Below are 17,872 nucleotides of genomic sequence, written 5' to 3'. Positions count from 1 at the left end.
ACGAGCTTTTCCGCTGGGCCATTCTTGCTTGCTGTTCATGCCCCGACTCCACCGGGTGGAAGCTGCCTTGCACTGAAGCAAGAGGATTCCTGTCCCTTATGGTTTCCATCTGCTCCAGTGTAACTGTAGGAGTCAAGGTTATGCAGATATTTAAAGCTTTTCCCTTCCGCCTCTCCCCTCTCACAGTGATGGCGAGGTGGGTGCAGTCCACCATCCAGCCAGCAGCCCAGGGATGCCTGTGGACCCACCTGAGCCAGCACTGACAAGGAGCCTTCCATGCCGTGGTGGACTCCAGAGATGTAGGAACCCCCTCCTTGGAGGCTGCAGAAATAGGGTCAGAGCCCTCTCACCATGGGGAATTCTCCCTGAAGCTTCATCCTGGGGACTCCATCCCTCAACATCCCACGTGCTGCTTTGGAGCGGAAAGGTAGGCAAAGACACTCACCTCCATGGTGCTGCACTGCAAGGAAGCAGTGCAGGATCTGGCCCTAACTTATCAGTAGGGATTGTTCTCCGTTCTGATGAAGGTCAGGGCTAGCTCAGACAGCATATACAGTGGATTAATTGATAAAGCTTTTTGTCCTATAAATAAATACCAACAAATTAAAAAGAAAAAAAAAAGGCAGGTGGAAAGCTCTGTGGTGCTTCAGAGAAGACAGAGCAGGAAGCTGAGAGGAGTGAAGGAGCAGAATACAGAAATCACCTGGAGATAATGAAGCAGCAGGTTTTGTCAGCCCCTTTTATGTCTAGCTAAAAAAAGAGACCTGCTATTTCAGTGAAACTAAAGAATAAAAATAAAAAAAAAACAGAAAACCTCTGCAAAAACAATTTGACACCTACTATTGATTGAAGTAATGGAGCAAGCAGAGTTCTAAGAAGTTGCATAAAAGCATCTTTGGTCTGCATTAACAATCCCTCTAAAAGATACAGTGATACTACTCATATGCTGTTCACCTGTCTGTCTCTTCTCATCTCTAGGTCTCAAAAGCTGAACTGCTCTAAATTCACATGCCAAAGCAGAACCTGTTTTTCCTGCCTCTGTGCCCTGCACTCAGCTATCAGTCTTGCCTGCAATGCTGCAAAGCAGATATTGCTGTGGAAGAGCCTGGCTGATGAGAAACTCATAGTTCCTGTTCATCTACTTGAGCATCAAGTGGTGTCAACTGGGATGACTGGAGAAGCCCATCTCTTTCCCTTGTCCTCTGATACCAGGTAGGACGGGTTCTTTCTTAGGCCTTGATGTCCCACAGTCAGCAGCGGAGCTTTCTCCTGGGTGGGTCACCACTTCTGTGATATGCTCCCTTTGGCTTCACCTCGGAGACCTATAAAAGACGACAAAGGACCGGTTTATTTTGTACGGCATGCGGATTGATGCTTTATCTGAGAGTGGCTTATGTGTAGGTTTTATCATGTTTTCATTTTTTTGCAACCGAGGTGCTTTCCAAATTAATGAATGATACTAACGAATTCCTTCCTGTGCTTAAACAGACTCAGATTTAGTGTTTTACTGAAATTAGGAAATTATTAAGTAGGGTAAGAAGAACACTGGGTTACAGAATGTTCTTGCTTCATTCATTTTGTCAATTGCAGTTTTAGTTTTAATTATTTATAACACACCCTAATGTACTAGTCAATTTACAGTAGCATATTTCTGTACAGTAATGAAATTAGTGACATGAGACTTACTGCAGCACTTGCTGTTTACTCTTTGCTGAGTAATATACACATTAATTATGTGCATATTAGAATGGCTTTAGAATATATATAGACTCAGCTGGAGGGTTAAGGTGTTTTAGACTTGCTTGTTCTTCATGAGGTTAAAAATAGTGTCATCTAAGACCTGATCCTAAAGAAGTACATGAAATCAGTGTGACTATTCGTGGAAGGAAGGTTCTGGCAATGCGAAATTCTTTCAATCTCTGTAGGGCCAGGCCTTAGCCAGCAGACACTAAAGAGCACGTTTCAGTGTTTTAAGGGCAATATTATTGTATAAGGTTATCTTATTGCCATTTCCTTCTAGTTAAAAGATACCTAACGACTGCCTTCTCTGTCCTGTATGAGTTGCTGCTAAGTCTGTTCAAGCTCCGCTGCTGTTAATGATGAGCACGGATGTAAAGGTCGGAGAAGTGCAGGCCCTGTGTGCCTGAAACATGATTTTGACAAAACAAAATGCTGTCAGATTCACAAGGCAAACAGACTTGAAAATAGAGAAAATATTTTTTCACATTTTTTAAGTTTTATCACTCAGCTGTGCTATTTGTAGTAGTAGTAGACATAACATTTGCAGAAAGAAATGTGACAGATCTATTCAGCTGGCAATACTAAGTTTCTCTGTACTGATACCACATCTTGCCAACAGTTCCTATCCTGCGGTGAAAGTTGTGTGTAGTTACCTAACAAGACAACTGGCTGTCTTCATTATGCATTTCCATTTTTTCGAGCCGGAGATAAGACATGCCCAGCTATGCCAGGAATTAAAACAACCCAACACGTCCATTCTTGTTTGGTGAAAATGCTGCCCCGTATTTTTAGAGCAAAAGAATTATATTCTCTGTATTGTCACGGGTTCTGCTATTTAATGGTAATAGCTGTCAGGCATCAAAAAAAGCCACAACAAAACAAACAAAAAAAACCCAACTGACGATATTCGTCTGAGCAAGTGCCCTGCCTTACTCCCTGTTTTGCTGCTTTTAGCTCCAGGCTAAGGATGCCGCTTCTGAAACGAGAGTGATTCACCCCCTCCAGCTATACCAGCAGCCAGCCTCCTAGGGTTTGGTTTTCCTATTCACCCTCTTACAGTGGCTTGCTATGAGACATGCATAATCAATACTTTCTTGCAGTCTCTGCACGGCCTTGTGAAAGCAAGGACTGGCTGGATGAACAGAACCCGAGGAGCTTTGCCCCTCAAAATTCAGCATATGTGAATAGGTCACATCAAGTAATTGAGCTGCATTTTCTTTCTCCCTGAGACTTTTCTGGAGGAACTGCCATCGCCTTGCTGGGAGACCGAAGCGGTGAGATGCAGACCCGTGGGTGCCTTGCCGGGTAAGCATCCTGCGCTTCTCGCGGTGGAGGCGGGTCGAAGGGCTGGGCGCAGGAGATGGGAGGGCCCGAAGCTCCTCACGCACTCCTGAATGACCCACCAGCCCTTTCCTTGAGTCACGCAGCACGCAGCTCCGGCCAGGCTCCGCATGACCGAGGGGAGGGTCGCACCCCCACACTAACTGCACAGGAGGTGAATACGGGGACTGCCAAGAACACAGCCTCCTTTAGCCATCTGAAGGACGAGGGGTCAGGGTGTAAAGCTTTGCCACAAAATCACACAAGCATCCCTTTGGGAGAAGCTGTACCGCACACCCTGCGGGTTGCTCCCAACTTGTAGCCTCGCCCTTCGGCAGGTCGATACAACAGACCGGTTTTCTGCTAAGCATGTGACTGAGTAAACCCCGCGGGGTGGACGGTGGCTCTCTGAATAAACCCCGCAGGCGAAGAGCACTGGTGGAGATGGACGAGGGTGATGGTGGAGATAGGCAAGGGTGACATGGTGCTCAGAGGGTAATGCAAAGAAGCTGACTTTATCTCATCGTGAAGGGGACCAGAGGGTGGCCTTTGGCTTAGATAAACAGCTGTCAACAGCTGAGTGGATCACCTAGGGGTGTAAATCTCTCCCTGAGTTAGCCACGCTGGCGTGGGGAGAGATTATGTGGCTCAGCCCAACCCAGGGTAAAACATCTAAACAACTAGCAGAGGAATTTCAAAGAGAGCAATGGGCTTGAGCAGGCGTCAACCCACATATTCCTTCCCGGCAACCGGGGACGCCCAGTGTCATGGCGGTGAGCGTATTATGGAGACTGGTAATGGGAATCACGCTGGTATGGTGACTGAACTGTGTATATTGCAATTGCTAACTCATACTTGTATTGTGTTTTCAGTATATTTTATATCACCCTGCTAAGTCATAAATCCTGGGTGCAGACCGCAGCAGGAGTGCCCGGGCGCTGGCAGGGCTGGTGGCTTTAGGCCATCTCACACCGCGTGGTGCCAGCACTGGTTACAGTTCTGCACACCCCGTTACTGCCTGGTCTCTAATGTCCCTCCCAGGCAGCGGGGAGAGCACCCCTTTCGAACACCGGGGTGTTACAGTGGTAATATCCCATGTACAGTATTTAAACATCACAGTACTTTACTGCACAAACATATGCATTTCAGTAAAGGAAAGTATTACTCAGTGCGAGGACTAATAATAGAGTTTGATCTCCAGTAGATGATGAATAGAAACCGATACATAAAATGTTCCCTTATCAAACACAAAAAGCACTTTCCTGCAGAAAAATGGGAACATAGTATCCAGCCAAGGAATGGAGAATTTCCTCCTTCCTGAAAATTCCTTTTGTCTCTCAATCTATCAAATTCTACCCCATTATTATTTTTCCTACGAGCAATGCTTTCAGCCAAGCATTTTACAAGAAGTTCTGCCCCCTTCTCTTGTGTTACACGAGGCTCAGACATTTTAAGTGATACTGAACTGCACATCATTAGCAGCATCAAACCCAAGTGTCCCCGTCCACAAGCACCCCAGGCCACGGTATACAGTGTGACACCTGGTTTCACGTACTACATCCCCTTATCTCTGAGAACCTGGTGCCCGTTATGGACATCACGCTTCCCCAGGAAGACTTTAGAAAGGTACAATACGCATTTGCTTAAGTCTCCACAGAATTAACGTCCAGGGTAAAATTTGGCCCGTGGTATTTTATGACATCAATTTGTAAATCATTTTGCTTCTAAGCATAAAGGTTTGGGGAAATCAGAAATCCCAGTGCTCCAGACCAAGCAAAGCTAGATTCCCCCCGTTGTCATAATGTGCCATACAGCATGAGATGTGATGGTGATGAAATGCCATCGTTGTTGAAGCAGAGCACATTCAGACTGGAACACAGTTCACGAGTGGCTGGTGCAAATTATTTTTATAGTGGTACCTTTATTTCACGCACGTCCATCCAGATAAACAAGACTCTGTATTGTCCAGTCCGTAACAGATTCTTTGTGATTTAGTCTTGCTGATTTTTTAAAATTGTTAGCATCAAAATGCTGGTGGCCCGTGGTTTCTCATCCTCGCTTATGCACCACAACCATTTAGTACTGGGTTAGTAAAAATGACCTGTGCCTAAAAAGCTGGTCACCCAGGCTCTGCCTGTCGTCCTGACCTCCAGAGTACAGTGCCAGCGCCGCTCACTAGCAGCTCAGTGGCTCTCTGGGCTTGTACTGGAGACACAGGGAGACAGCCAGCACTGACTGTATGGATGGAATAGTAATTTATTACGGTATTGTCCTCTGTGTCCTCCTATTAGGGAGAAAACTGCAACAGTTATGTATGCACACCATTCAACACGAACTTAGGCAGGACTTTGTTAATCCGTGTTGGGAGACACCGATTTCTTTGGTGGCAGTTGGTTTCTCACATTTCTTTAAAGAACGTGTGCGTGTGTGTATGTATATATTGCAGAAAGGCAGAAAATAATTGAAAGAATTACTCTTTTCGGTTTTGCTTCTAATTTGCGTGTTAGGGATTTGTTAGAAGGAAACCTAGGCAGTGAAGAAAGTAAGGAAATCTCACCAGGAGCAACACCCATGTGCAGGTACCCAATGCCTGCCTGCACCTGAATTCAATTGATGCAAAGAAGCTGAATTTAAAATGCATTACACCTGTAAGAGAAAGGAAAAGCCTGGGGAGGCAGCAGGCAGAAACACCGAGCTGTGGCACGTTCCTCCTGGCTGTGAGTAGTGTCTCTGGAAGGAGGGGAATGGGAATGTCTTGGTTTGGTCATTTGGCCTAGTGAACTTTTCTAGTTAATGTTTTTTTCATCTAGCATTTGAGATGTTGGAGGGGTTTATGTTTTTTTATATATATATTGAAAAAAATGTATGTCTGTATGGGGTGAGGTTGAGTGAGTGTTCATTATCAAAGGCTCTAGAAACACTGTGCTTCTATCTCTGAGCACAAAGAGAAGCAATAGAAGATACAGAAAAACTTGTCAGGGTTACTCTGAGCTAAATGACTTACAGTTGTGTAGTTGTGTCAGTATTTGATTTAAGAAAAGCTTTTGTCGGTGAGCGATGGTGCCACGCGTTTTGGGTTGCCGCTTTCTATAGAGAGTGGGAAGGTGAGTGCTCACCTGCCTGCAGTATCTCCCTCCCATGCTGGGGGAGCGGGCGCTGGGGCTGTGGCAGCTTCCCAGCACCCGGGGGCAAGAGGTGGGCTTGGGGAAACCACCAGGAGGGTGCCGGTAAATGGGGGGCTGGAGGAGCTGAAGGTGTTCGTGGAGGTTGTCAGCAGGAGCCCTCGCTGCTGGGACACCGCTGCTGACAGGCACACGCGTGGCGTGGTGCAGCCCCTGTCCCGTTTCATCGCGGCCTCGCCTCGTCCTCCCGTGCTGGCAGCTCGTGCCCCGTGTGCGGGGAGCCTGGGGTGCCTGACCGCTGTGTTGCAGCTCCCGTGCTCTCTCAGTTCTGGCTTTCCTACAGTGGTGATGATGGCAGGTGGCACTCATAGCTCCATAAAATACCTCCTCATAGGTTTGATTGTTTCACAGACTTTTAAAGCTGCTAGATCTAGTATTTCCTTTACTAGGCATTAACGAAAAAGCTTCTTTAAGGCAAGTAAAAATGCATTTAATTCAGTACTTATCTTGCAGTCTCGTCATACCTCTAATTTTAATGTAGGCTGAGTCATTTTCATCCTACTGCTTTAAAATCAGGCTATGGAGCATGGTCTTGTTCTGGTATGTTTGGGAAGTAGAACAATCTCTCTCTTAGTCAGATCTGTCCTGCCAAGCTTCTATCACTTGGTGCTCTTAGACATAAAAATAACATATAGCTGGGGATGATTTGCAGAGTTAGGTTTATTACTGTAAGCAAAATTGAAATGTGAACGATGCCAGCTTACACTATGCAGACTGATTTATAAAAATAAATTAAATGAGAATATTAGTCCCAATGAGAAATTTAACCTTGTTTTGACATCATTCCTTGGGGAAGAATTTGCATTGTGTATGCAGTACAGTAGTTATGCAGACTTGTTTTCTCTGGTTTTGTTTATTTGTGGCCTACTGGTTCCTCTCCTGTCTGCCTGTCAAACCCTCCTCTGAGGTTGCAGCTGTTAATGTTTTTATGCTTAAAGGACTATATTGTTCCCTATTCTTGTCCTTGAAAGTAGCTGATTTGGTTTTTGCAAATCCAAAGGCTTCAATTTGAGACAGACTCTTGGCATGGAAAATACAGGTGGAACAGCTGTAGTCTGGCAATGCTATAAACTACTGGAAACGGTTGTGATGTGAAGCCTTGACAGTAGGTAGAGCTATTCCAAAGGTTGTATCTGCAAGTACGTATCCCTGCGTGCACAGGGAGAGAAAACGGAAAATACAAGGGGAACGCTACAGCATGCGTGTGATTGTAACGCATCTAAAATACTGCACGCCTGGGTCTGTAGTTTAGGAAGAACATGGCAAAACTAGAAAAATGCTGAAAATGGGACAAATCTAAGATTGCAGGATTGAACAAGCTTGAGTTGTTTATGTACAAAATCTGGTTGTGAATCTAGGCTGATCTAATTTTGCATTCACAGGCTGGTTTCTTTGCATGAACCTGAATTGTAAAGCAGCAACTGATTTTTATTTTTAAAACTCATTTATTTTTGCTTTAAGTTCATTTGACCTTTCATCTCAGCAACAACTTGGGTCTTCAGACAACGTGGGTTGTAACAGAAGCAAATGCATCTGTGTTGTACCAGCCTATATAGAGTTGTTTCACCTCTCGGTGTATACCAAGTCACGGTGCTGCTATTCCACCTCAAACTGGGTGCTGTCCTGCTTTGCTGTGGGTGCTGCACTGGCAGAGGGAGGTGGATGGAAGCTGCGAGATGAGGCCTGGGGCTCAGCTGTGTGACTGCAGTGTTCCTCCCAGGTGGGCACAAGTTTAACCTGCTAATGTTAAGTCTGGATTTTGGCCCATGACATGAAATGAAGCCTAGTCAGGATTTGCTTGCTTTCTACTGTCAAACGGGCATTGAAGATCTCTGTTCGCTCTCAAGTATAAGCCAGTTTGCACAACCAAGAAACCTCTGTTTTGCTAGGCTGGTCTTGGCAAGACTTGGGGATAGTCCTTGCTTACAAAGACAGGCTGGCAATTGTTAGCCACGTTAGTGGAAACACCATTTCTTTGAAATGGAACAAGGGAACTTCTTTTTAGTTGGCTTTATCTTTTTCTTTTCTACTTCTGAGTAGTTTCAAACCCAATTTACTCATCTGCTAGGTGAAAGTAAAGCAACTTACAACAGCAAAGAAATCCACTACATACAGGGCTTTTTTTGTTAGTTTTGTACATAAGTCACTATCCGTTATCTGCTTAAAAAATTGGTTTGGTTGAAAAAAATGCTAACAATATTATGTATAATTCTGTGTTTTCCACATTTATGATGGCATAGAAGAAACAACAACAAAAAAATGACAATAGCAAACTTTTTACTGCCTCTTATAAGAAGTCACACCAGGATTAAAGTTTGTAGTGTAAAGGGAAGTCATATTATGCCTCTTTGAGGCTTCTTATGTACTCTTCATCGACCAGCACCCTAGTATAAATCAAAAGCAGGCTCCACGTGCTCACAAAGGAGAGTAAAGTATGTTGCTTTGCAGCTGTTAGGCAGGAGCTTTAGCTCCCCTTTGCTGCTAGCTGGAGCAGGCTTTATTGTGCCTTCTTGGTGCCACAGGGCTTTCCAAAAACCCCTCTCTCCCAAGATGCTCCCGCCATCCTGCGCCGACCCAGCGGGAGTTGCAGCCCTGCTGGGAGGACCCGTGAGGTCCCTGCGTGGCCGTTTGTACGCTCTCTGCCCATTTCAAGCCTGGTGCAGGGAAGTAAATAAGACTCCCGTTGACCTTCCATCAGCTGGTCGCCCTGATGTTCAACCTGCCAGTGAGACTGACGGTGGTGATCTCTGGTGGCTATTTGTTTTTCCGGAGACTGCAGGATCTCCAGCCAAAGACCAGGCCTGTTGGACCAGATGCTGGGTAAATGCAAGCATGTGTGGGAGAAGATGTTTGTGCATTGTCTGTTTGCTTGCGGACTGAGAACTAGGCCGGGATGATCAGTCTCCTCTTGCAATAGCTATCATCTGGCCATGCCTTTTAGTCATTCACAAGCAGGTGTCAGCCACTGAAACAGGCTCTGTCTTGTTGCCAGTTCCCTAAAAGCTGCCACCTGCAAAAGCTTGGCTTCTGTTTGTAGCCACAGGTTTATTTGCTATTTCTAAAACCTTGCACAAATGGATCTCCAACCAGCTAGACAGACAGTGACTGCTGCTCTGTTGCATCCCGTGTTGTGCATGGAGCATTCCAGCTTTCTTACAAAGCAAGAGGTGACGGAGCATAGAGCAGCATTGAGTAATGTCACTTGTCGGGTGCCTTCTAAAGGACAAGATGAGGCTGAGTGTTTGTAATGTGCTCAAGAGGATCTGTTAGTCTCAGTTTCTCCATGGCTTCAGTACAACAATAGAAATGGTGTTATCAGAAACACCACTTCCAATATTGGAGATCAATTTATTAAGACAAATGTAGACTAAAATAAGGGAACACTTAAAAAATCAAAAAGCACACAAAGTTGGATCCTGTGAATAGTGTGTGTCAGGGCAGGGCTTCAAGTAGGTGGTACAGAGGGACCACTTACCTAGATTTGTCTTCTAGATAATTAAAGTGATTATTTTTTGCTAGGGTACTTCGAAAGCTCTAAGATCTTGAAAACAAATTCACCATTTGCAATGTAGCTGATAAAAATACAGGCATTAGTTGGAATAAAGTTAGTATTTGGCTAGGCAACAATATTCTGTTCTCAGGCTGCATTTGGGGTATTTTTAGGGTATTTTATTTCTGCTCAGATGTGCAGTGTGCACATTTATACTAGCAAGTTAAATTCATCAGAGTCTTGAGACCAGATTTCTTTTCTTACCTGTCTCTTCCATTGAGTTTTTTTTAAGATTGCAAAACCTTCCTACAGAATGAAGACTTTTCCCAGGGGATGGCAAAAAAAAGAAGGGATGCTTTCTGCTGCCAAGGACCAGTGTACTTTGTACATGCTGAAAGACTCAAACCAGCTAGTTTGCTGGCAGGAACAAGGTCATGGTGGCTTTCCCATCCCCAGTTACCCAATTTAAGGGATATTTTTCTTTTCTGTCATTTTAAGGAGCATTGTCATCTTGGCTTGTGGCCTGCTGATGATAAGACAGACTGACCATGCCCTCCGGTTCCCGCAGCTCTCCATCTGTCTGTGTACACCTTCCTTTGAGAACCGCTGTCCACAATCCTTCTCCCTGCCCACTGCCAGCTTCTTGCCATGGTGGCTCCACCTGAGCAAGGACTTGCTGAAGTCGTCTAGGCTGAAGCCACCCATTCTCTGCTCTATCATCCAAATGGTAGAGGCCACTTTACTGAAGCCACTGTCTGCTCCTGGCTGAGCTGAGCTTTCCTGTGTGTCAGTGTGGACTGGCAGCTCTGTGGAGTAGCAGAGCTCTGGATGTGTTTGTGGTCAGTGCTTTTCTGAGCTCTTTTTATATGGGGGGGAGCAGAGAGGGACTAGACACTGCTGGTGGCCTCATCTACAAAGGAATCCTCAGCTGATTACTTCAGTAAGCTTTGCAGTTTTTCTGCATCCTGAGGCAGCAGGAAAGATTGAAGCAGGGGCAGAAATCCCAGGAGAAACAGAAGAGCTCTAGTGCAGCAGAGAATGGGGTTCAAACTCTTGCTTCAAAAATAAATCACTTTGCCCTTAACGAACACCAGGTTTTTGGTGATGTTGCTTTCGCTTCTTTTACTGTATGAAACTGCTACTACTGAGGCCAAGACACGAATCTTTGGAGTCAGAGCATTTTTGCTTCGTGTCTCAAATTAAATTATGAGAAAGTGACTGTACCTACAGTAATGCATTCCTGGAAATGATGAAGGTAGCCCTTTGTACTATTCATAATTGCCAGGTGTGCAGGAGCCTGCACTAATGCCATCAACAGTGGTGACATGTCAGATATGTCAGTGAACTGGCCACTGGTACATGTTACTAGTTATTTATCCTGTGTTTGCCACTGCAGCCTTTAAGCCTGATAGCGTTTTACTTAGATTGGTGAAATATTTCTGTGCTCTTGCTGTGATTCTTGCTATGGTTGCAGCAGAGACTTGTTTTGTTGTTAGTGCTATCTAGGGCTGGGCTTAAATCACAGGTGGCAGTGATCTGAGCTTGACAGAGGCAGAGCTTCCCATTCACTTAGGTGGTCCATCTGGCAGCATGCACTAGAAATTCACCTTGACTTTTTTTTTTTCCTTAACCATATATGTATTATGCCACAACCTGCTTATGCCATGTAGGATCATAATGTCTAAGCTCGGCTGATCAGAGAGAAGAGGAGAAGCTAGTAAGCAACATCTGTGCTTGTCCTACAGCCTCTACCCACGGTCCAGGTCTGGTGACTATTGGTTGAGTATTGCTCAAATGCAAAAAGAGTGCTGTTGTGGCCGGCCTTGCCGCAGGCTGATTAGCAGAAACATGTGGCAAACAGGAGGGTTTGTCACTTCGGTTCAGTGATCTGCATGGTTTTGTGGAAGCAGTCAGGAAGATAGTAGCCTAAGTGCTGGAGAGTGAGAAGCTAATAGGTACGATTCAGATGACCACAGCTTACCTTGGGTTGTAATAAACTGCACATATTTGAACAGCATATAACAAAGCCATGCTTCTGTAGAGTTCAGCTTTAACTAAATGAACCAAAAAAGAATTTTTGAAAACTCCAAGCAGTTTTTGAGGAATTCATAGCCTGGATTAAATTGTGTCTTCATTGACCGTAGAGTATAAATAGGGAAAAGTGTGTTTCCAGCTTTCAGAAGGTTGTGACTTGAACTTTTTTTAATCAGCTCTTCTAGCTCTGAAATAATGAAATCTACCAATGCAACTGGAATAGTGTTTCTAAAAAAGATGCATTATTGTTCCGAGTGTTTACAAAACCGTTTCAGAGCCTTTCACATGCTACAGATGCAAAAAAAAGTTGGAGCACGGAAGTTTGGGATTGTGGGGGAGCAGAAGACTGGGGGAGGAGAGTAGATGTCTCTTTTTAAATCACTGAAATATGATAGGAAGCCAGGTCTCCTCTGAAGCAAGATTAGTAATACCTAGGCCATCCTGATGGCTATTCACCTGTTGTCGTCTTTAAATCTGCTGCTGATGAGATTCCATGGTTGGTTCTGGCACTTAGATACTCCTACCTATAGAAACTCAACCTACATCTTCTTTCCCCAAGACTAGCCTGTTACTTCTTGGTCTGCACTGGGAAGAAGAAACATGCATCACTGTCTTCAAAAGGATCTGTTATGCCCATGCTCAGCTTGCTTTCTAGACCAAACAAATGACATTCTTCCTGTTTCTCACAGAACTGAAGGACAGCTGAGATTGGAAGGGACCTCTGGAGATCATCTAGCCCAACTCTTCTCTTCAATGCAAGGGCAACTAGATGAGGTCATGCAGAGGGCTGTCAGTCATGCTATCTCCCGAGCACGGAGACTGCACAGTCTTCCTGGGTAGCCTTCCCTGTGTTTGACCAGCATCACAGTAAAAACGTTGTCTCTTGTGCTTGAACGGATCTTCCTATATTCGGTTTGTGCCTGTCACCTGTTGTTCTGTCACTGGACACCACTGAGAAGAGTCTGGCTCTGTCCTGTTTACTCCCTCATCAGTACTTGCACGTTGATAAAATCCCCCCAAGCCTTCTCTTTTCAAGCCTGCATGCTCTCAGCCTCTCCCTGTATGTCATGACAGCCTCTCCGTGTGTCATGTGTATGTCATGTTCTATCATCATGCTCGTGGCCCCTTGTTGGACTCTCCCCAGTGTGTCCAAGTCTCTCTGGTACTAAGTGATGTATAATATTGGCAGATCTTGAGATCACACCAGGCCGAACTGCTGTCCTCTTCCCCAGGAGGAGTAATGTGCACAAATACCATTCCTTCTCAGTGTTTTACAGGGTGTTTTTCTTGTAGGGAAATGCTCTGTAAGTCACTTCAATCTCTATTAACTCTTACGTAAGCCTTTTCCTGGCTGGTGACTGTGAAATGAGATGTCATGAACTGCAGCTGAAGAATGAAAAATAGGATTTCTTCTCTCCCTGGTACCGGCACTTTGGTCACTTCAATCTCCCTTCATGAATATGGACTTTAAAAAGTAGAATTACAGATTTCAGAGTTAGAAGATTAAAAGATTTAGGAAATTCTAGGAAAAAATTCCTGCTTCTGGCTGTGGTGGAGAGGTTGGAATCCATTTGATCTATCTGTAGATCGAGAACCCCTGTCTCACAGCCGAGGTTACTATGAGTTTGGAGGAACCACAGTGCGTGCTTGTCAAGGAGGTTTCTCTAAATGGGAGAAGTAGCGAAACTAAAATAGGGTTTGTGTGTGGTGGCAAGGAGTGGGTAGTGTAAATCGGAAGGGTCCGAGTCCTTGTCTGTCTCTCCCTTGCTTATTGATCTTGACCAGGTTTCAGCAAGCGTAGCTCTATTCTGGGAAGTTGTTTTGTTACGAGGGCCTGGTGGAGTCCTGGATGTATTGCCTTTTGATGCCTGCTGTGTCTGTCTTAGCACAGCGGTGGGGCAGGCAACTGGAGGAGAGTGCAGAAAGACATGAGCTAGCTCGGCTGTGCAGGGGCTGTGGTGCATTGTGAGACAGGGTTTGGGGGAGCAGGAGAAAGGCTTAGCAGGGTTGGGGGGATGGGATTTACTTGGGGTGGGTTTTTTGGTTTGTTGGGGTTTTGGTTTGTTTTTTTCCCTAATCTTTCTGCCAGTTCTGCAAGCACAGCCCGGATTCTCAGAGTTATCTCCACATGGGGAACTTCATGTGCAGGACGCCAGAACACGTAGCTCACAAGTTATCCTAAGTGAAGTCTTCATGTGGACAGTGTCTGACAGTGGGGTAAGCTGCCTTGCACCCAGCGCACGCTGAGGATGTCCGTGCAAGGAATTTCTCTGCTGTCGGTTCACGCTGTAGCTGACTGTGTGCCGACTTCTTCAGGCAGGCTGGCTCCAAGACCCACGCTGGATCCCTGCCGTGTCCCTGACCTCTGCCAGGAGCAGAGCTGCTGTCAGGCATGCCAGGCCAGTGGCACAAGCACTTTTCTTTACATTAGGTTTTGTGTAATCTGTGCAGCTCTGGGATTTCATAAACGGTTTTGTTGGCAGTGAAGAAATACTGTGGTGATGGGACCATTGTAACTTGTGATCACTGCTCCATTGGAGAGGTGCTTTGCAAAGGCAGGCTGTTTTCCATTTGCCCTACTAATACAGTTGCGGGGGGGGGGGGGGGGGGAAACAGTGTAGGAGGCACATGAAGCCCTCTGGAGAAACAGCAGAGGACTTCAAGCTGGGTATAGGTACAGTAATTGCCTTGAGTTTATATGAATTGAGTTAATCATGTAACTGGTTTGGCAGAGAGGGTGCCCAATAAAAGGGTGTTTGGTGACTGAGCAAAGGGTGAGGTGAGGAGATCTGTGGCTATTATGGAGCAGAGACGGGGAGAGAGTCAGCAGCTTGTGCTCCTGTGTTCCCATGGGTTTGTGGGATTAACGTGGTAAATGCAGAGCAAACACAAGGGATTCTTAGCATTCAAAAGCAGCTGATCTGGTGACTGAGAAAGTGCCATTTTGCGTCCTTGCCTTCAGGAGGGGCTTATTTTCCTGTCTGTAAAATGGGAATGACAGTCCCTGTCCAGAAGCCTCGCTGTGCCGTGTGTTAGCAGTCACAAAGCTGCTGTCACTGTCTGAAGTGATTTGTCACAATCCCTTTCTTGGGAATCGCAGTATTTCTGTTCGGCAAAGGTACAGCTAACCTAGAAGGAAAGGAGTGAAAACAGTAAGTGTGAGATTGTGTGGTGCACAGAGAGAGGAGACAGCTCGTCCCAGTAAACCATGAGGTGGCATGTTGGGGTGGAGCTGTGAATCCGGTCTGCAGGATGCAATCTAGGATCTGTCTGAGCTTTGAAAGTGTATGTGGTAATCGGGCAGTGGTCGTGTTTGCTGCTGCCATGGCTGCCAGTATTTTGGAAAAGGGCTTTGGCACAGGCATACATACCTGATGACAATGGGTTCATGAATGTAGTTAAAAAACAACCACCACCACCCCACCCCCCTAGAACACAGCTGATTAAGACACTGGTTTCTCCTCTGTGGAGACTCCCATTTATTGCAGTGGAGGCCGAGCCTTGCATTTCAGAGTAGTCCCACAGAGCCCGGTGTGCTTTGGGGGATGCTGATGCAGAGGCTTTGCCTGGGCTCAGTGCTGCCTCCCTGCCTTGCCTACCCCAGCTGCAGCAGAATTTTCATCTGGTGGTTTCTGGATATTTGCTGCTTTTATTTGCTGCGTTGGAAGTCTCAGGAGAGTAAACACGAAGGTTTCTGATGCTCATGGTGTACATAGCCGCCTTCTTTTAACTTTCTCCTTCTTCCGCAGACTATCCAGTAGTCCTTTAACAGTCCTGTGTAACCTCAAGTTTTACAGAGGTTTGACACCTGTGTTCCCTACCACATTCCACATTCTTTTGTGCTCCAATTCTGGCTTTTTTTACTTACCCGTTTGTCTTCTAATCATCTCCTCTTCTCCTGCCTGCCTTCTCCACCTTTCTGTCTGAGTCCCGGGCTCTGGCATGTGGGTGGACCGTGGCCAGCAGAGCACATCATGTGTCTAGCAGAGAAGAGTGGATGTTTCTCACCTGAGTCAGCCCCAGGGGGAGGCCACAGCAAATAAACAGTTTCCAGATTTGGTCTGCGATGTATTCCGATACTGAAGCATGGATGTTTTGGGGTAAGCTGTGCACACTAGAGCCTTCTGTTACAGAGGAATGAAATCCTGCTGCGGGGCAGCAGCAGAACTAATGGCTCCCTGAGGTCACACAGAGCTGGATTTTGGCTTTGGGCAGCAGCAGAAGCTATCCTGTGTAACTGGACAAACTGGGAGCGAGTGGGACTGTAGGTGCCTGTTGCTGGTGTTTGATTGGAATGGGCCTGGCCATTGTAGCAGTCCCCTCTGCTCCTGCAGCTGTGCTAAGGAAACCTCTGCTGTAGGTAACTACTGAAGGCTTGGGTGAACTAAGGACCTTTCAGCTTTCAACGTACATCTGGTGCTTACTTCCAGAGGCTGTTGCGTGTCTGTAGCACAGGTTATTGCAGGCCGATACAGGGCGTGCCGGATTGAATGACGTGCCGTCTGGCACGGCTGAGACACAGTTTCAGTGAAACTCCTGTCGATGAGACACTTCAGCTGACATCATACCGCGCCATGGGCTGGCTGATACGCCTGTTGGCAAGGGCTGTGTCAGCACCGGCGCGCTCCCTGAGCCGCTGCCGGAGGCTTGGTATAACATCAGTTGTGAGTGGGAATTTCTCTCCACCACTGGTAGGTTGTATCCTGTGCTGTTACCAGGCGGAGCTTCTTTAAAAAATCGCTGGCATACATCACCAGATCCAGTGACATGGGCTATCTTTAACTATGAGAGTATTCTTCTATAACCATCTCCACACCAAGTAGTGCTCGGCATCCTACTTCCCTCGCATAGGGATGCTGTGAGGGTGAATCTAGTCAAGTATATCGGAGGCATCTACTTCCACAGCATCCAGGCACTTCCCATTCGATTATAGTAACGTCTGCCTCATCAAACACCCAGAGGGACAAAATAATTGTAAGGGGATGCTGTACCTTTTTTAACACTTAATTGCTCTTCTATTACTTGGGTTAGAGCCTTTGTTCCAAACGTAGTCCAAACTGCCTTTGAAATCGGAAATGTGACTGCACCCAGATGCACCGCGTTATTTCCTTTCTTTTTCAGATGGTCTAATTCTTTTTCTCCCTTTCTTCTTAAAGCGAGCAGCCTCTGGGGTGTTTTGCAGTACTACTGATGTTTAACATGAAGAGGCTGAGAAACTGATGTATGCAATGATTAAGTCACTTTCACAAGGTCATGTGGTGAATCGTTGGCGACGCCAAGAATAGCACCCCAAGTCTCTTGGCTCTCTCTAGCCCACCCTAAACACTACAGTCTGCCTTTTCCTGGTGAGCATGATCTGATTCATAATGCAGCAGTTCTGCCGTAAGGCTGGCTACCTCTCTGCGATCTCTCTGCTGCTGCAGAGAAAAGCAGTCAGGCTCAGGCAGCAACAGAGATTGCACATGTCTGTAGCAAAAAGTCTAAACCCCAGAAATGGTATTTAGCAGCTTATCTTATGTACAGATAAGCTCATAAAATGTACTGACTGGTTAAAAATAGGTTTTAAAGTTCTTGGCAAACATCTCGAACTTTATATTTTTTGTTTTTTGCTGCAGTACAAAAATACCATTTCAATGATTCTGATTCATATTGGCTTTCTCTGGTCTTTCTGGAAAAGTACCAAATTATTGATGGGTGGTTTTTGCCTTTAATTGTGCTCTTGAGTGCGAAACCTATTCCTGCTATTTGCTTTTGCAGTATGTTTAGGCTATGTTTAGGCAAATGCAAATGTAAGTGGTTATTCAGTGCCTTTGGCACTCTGAACAGAATGTACCGAACTCCCGGGGCTTGTTACAAAGCCTCAGCCTCCAGCACTAACAAAGCCTGTGCAGTCAATAGCTAAAATAAGAGAACTACCTGGGCTTGGCAGAGGGAGTTCAGAGGATCTGATAAGATCCTGGATCTTCCATGGATTGTGAACTTGCATCCGGGTTTTTGTTCTGTGGATTGGGTGAATGAAATAAGGGGACTCCTGCCTGTGTACTGGCAGCTAAGGGCGCTCTCGAGGCTAGCCACGTTCTGCGTGCATGCGCTGCCTGCAATGCTG

The 17,872-nt window shown here is 45.9% G+C and overlaps 1 long non-coding RNA gene across 8 annotated transcripts in view; it reads left to right on the top strand.

Moving 5' to 3' along the window:
• Positions 1–17,872, top strand: part of LOC148050803 (uncharacterized) — a 114,613-nt gene that overhangs the window by 18,710 nt on the left and 78,031 nt on the right. For all 8 annotated transcript variants that reach the window (XR_015700405.1, XR_015700407.1, XR_015700408.1 and 5 more), the window contains exons 2-4: positions 187–427; positions 979–1,212; positions 2,970–3,045. This is a non-coding gene — a long non-coding RNA (uncharacterized LOC148050803). The remainder of the gene's footprint in view (positions 1–186; positions 428–978; positions 1,213–2,969; positions 3,046–17,872) is intronic.

This window comes from Nipponia nippon, unplaced genomic scaffold, assembly GCF_047370975.1.
Source record: "Nipponia nippon isolate SJK-2023a ecotype South Korea unplaced genomic scaffold, ASM4737097v1 scaffold_7, whole genome shotgun sequence".
Lineage (NCBI taxonomy): Eukaryota > Metazoa > Chordata > Aves > Pelecaniformes > Threskiornithidae > Nipponia > Nipponia nippon.
Note: the sequence above shows the minus strand (reverse complement) of the source record. Positions and strands in the feature narration are given on the sequence as shown.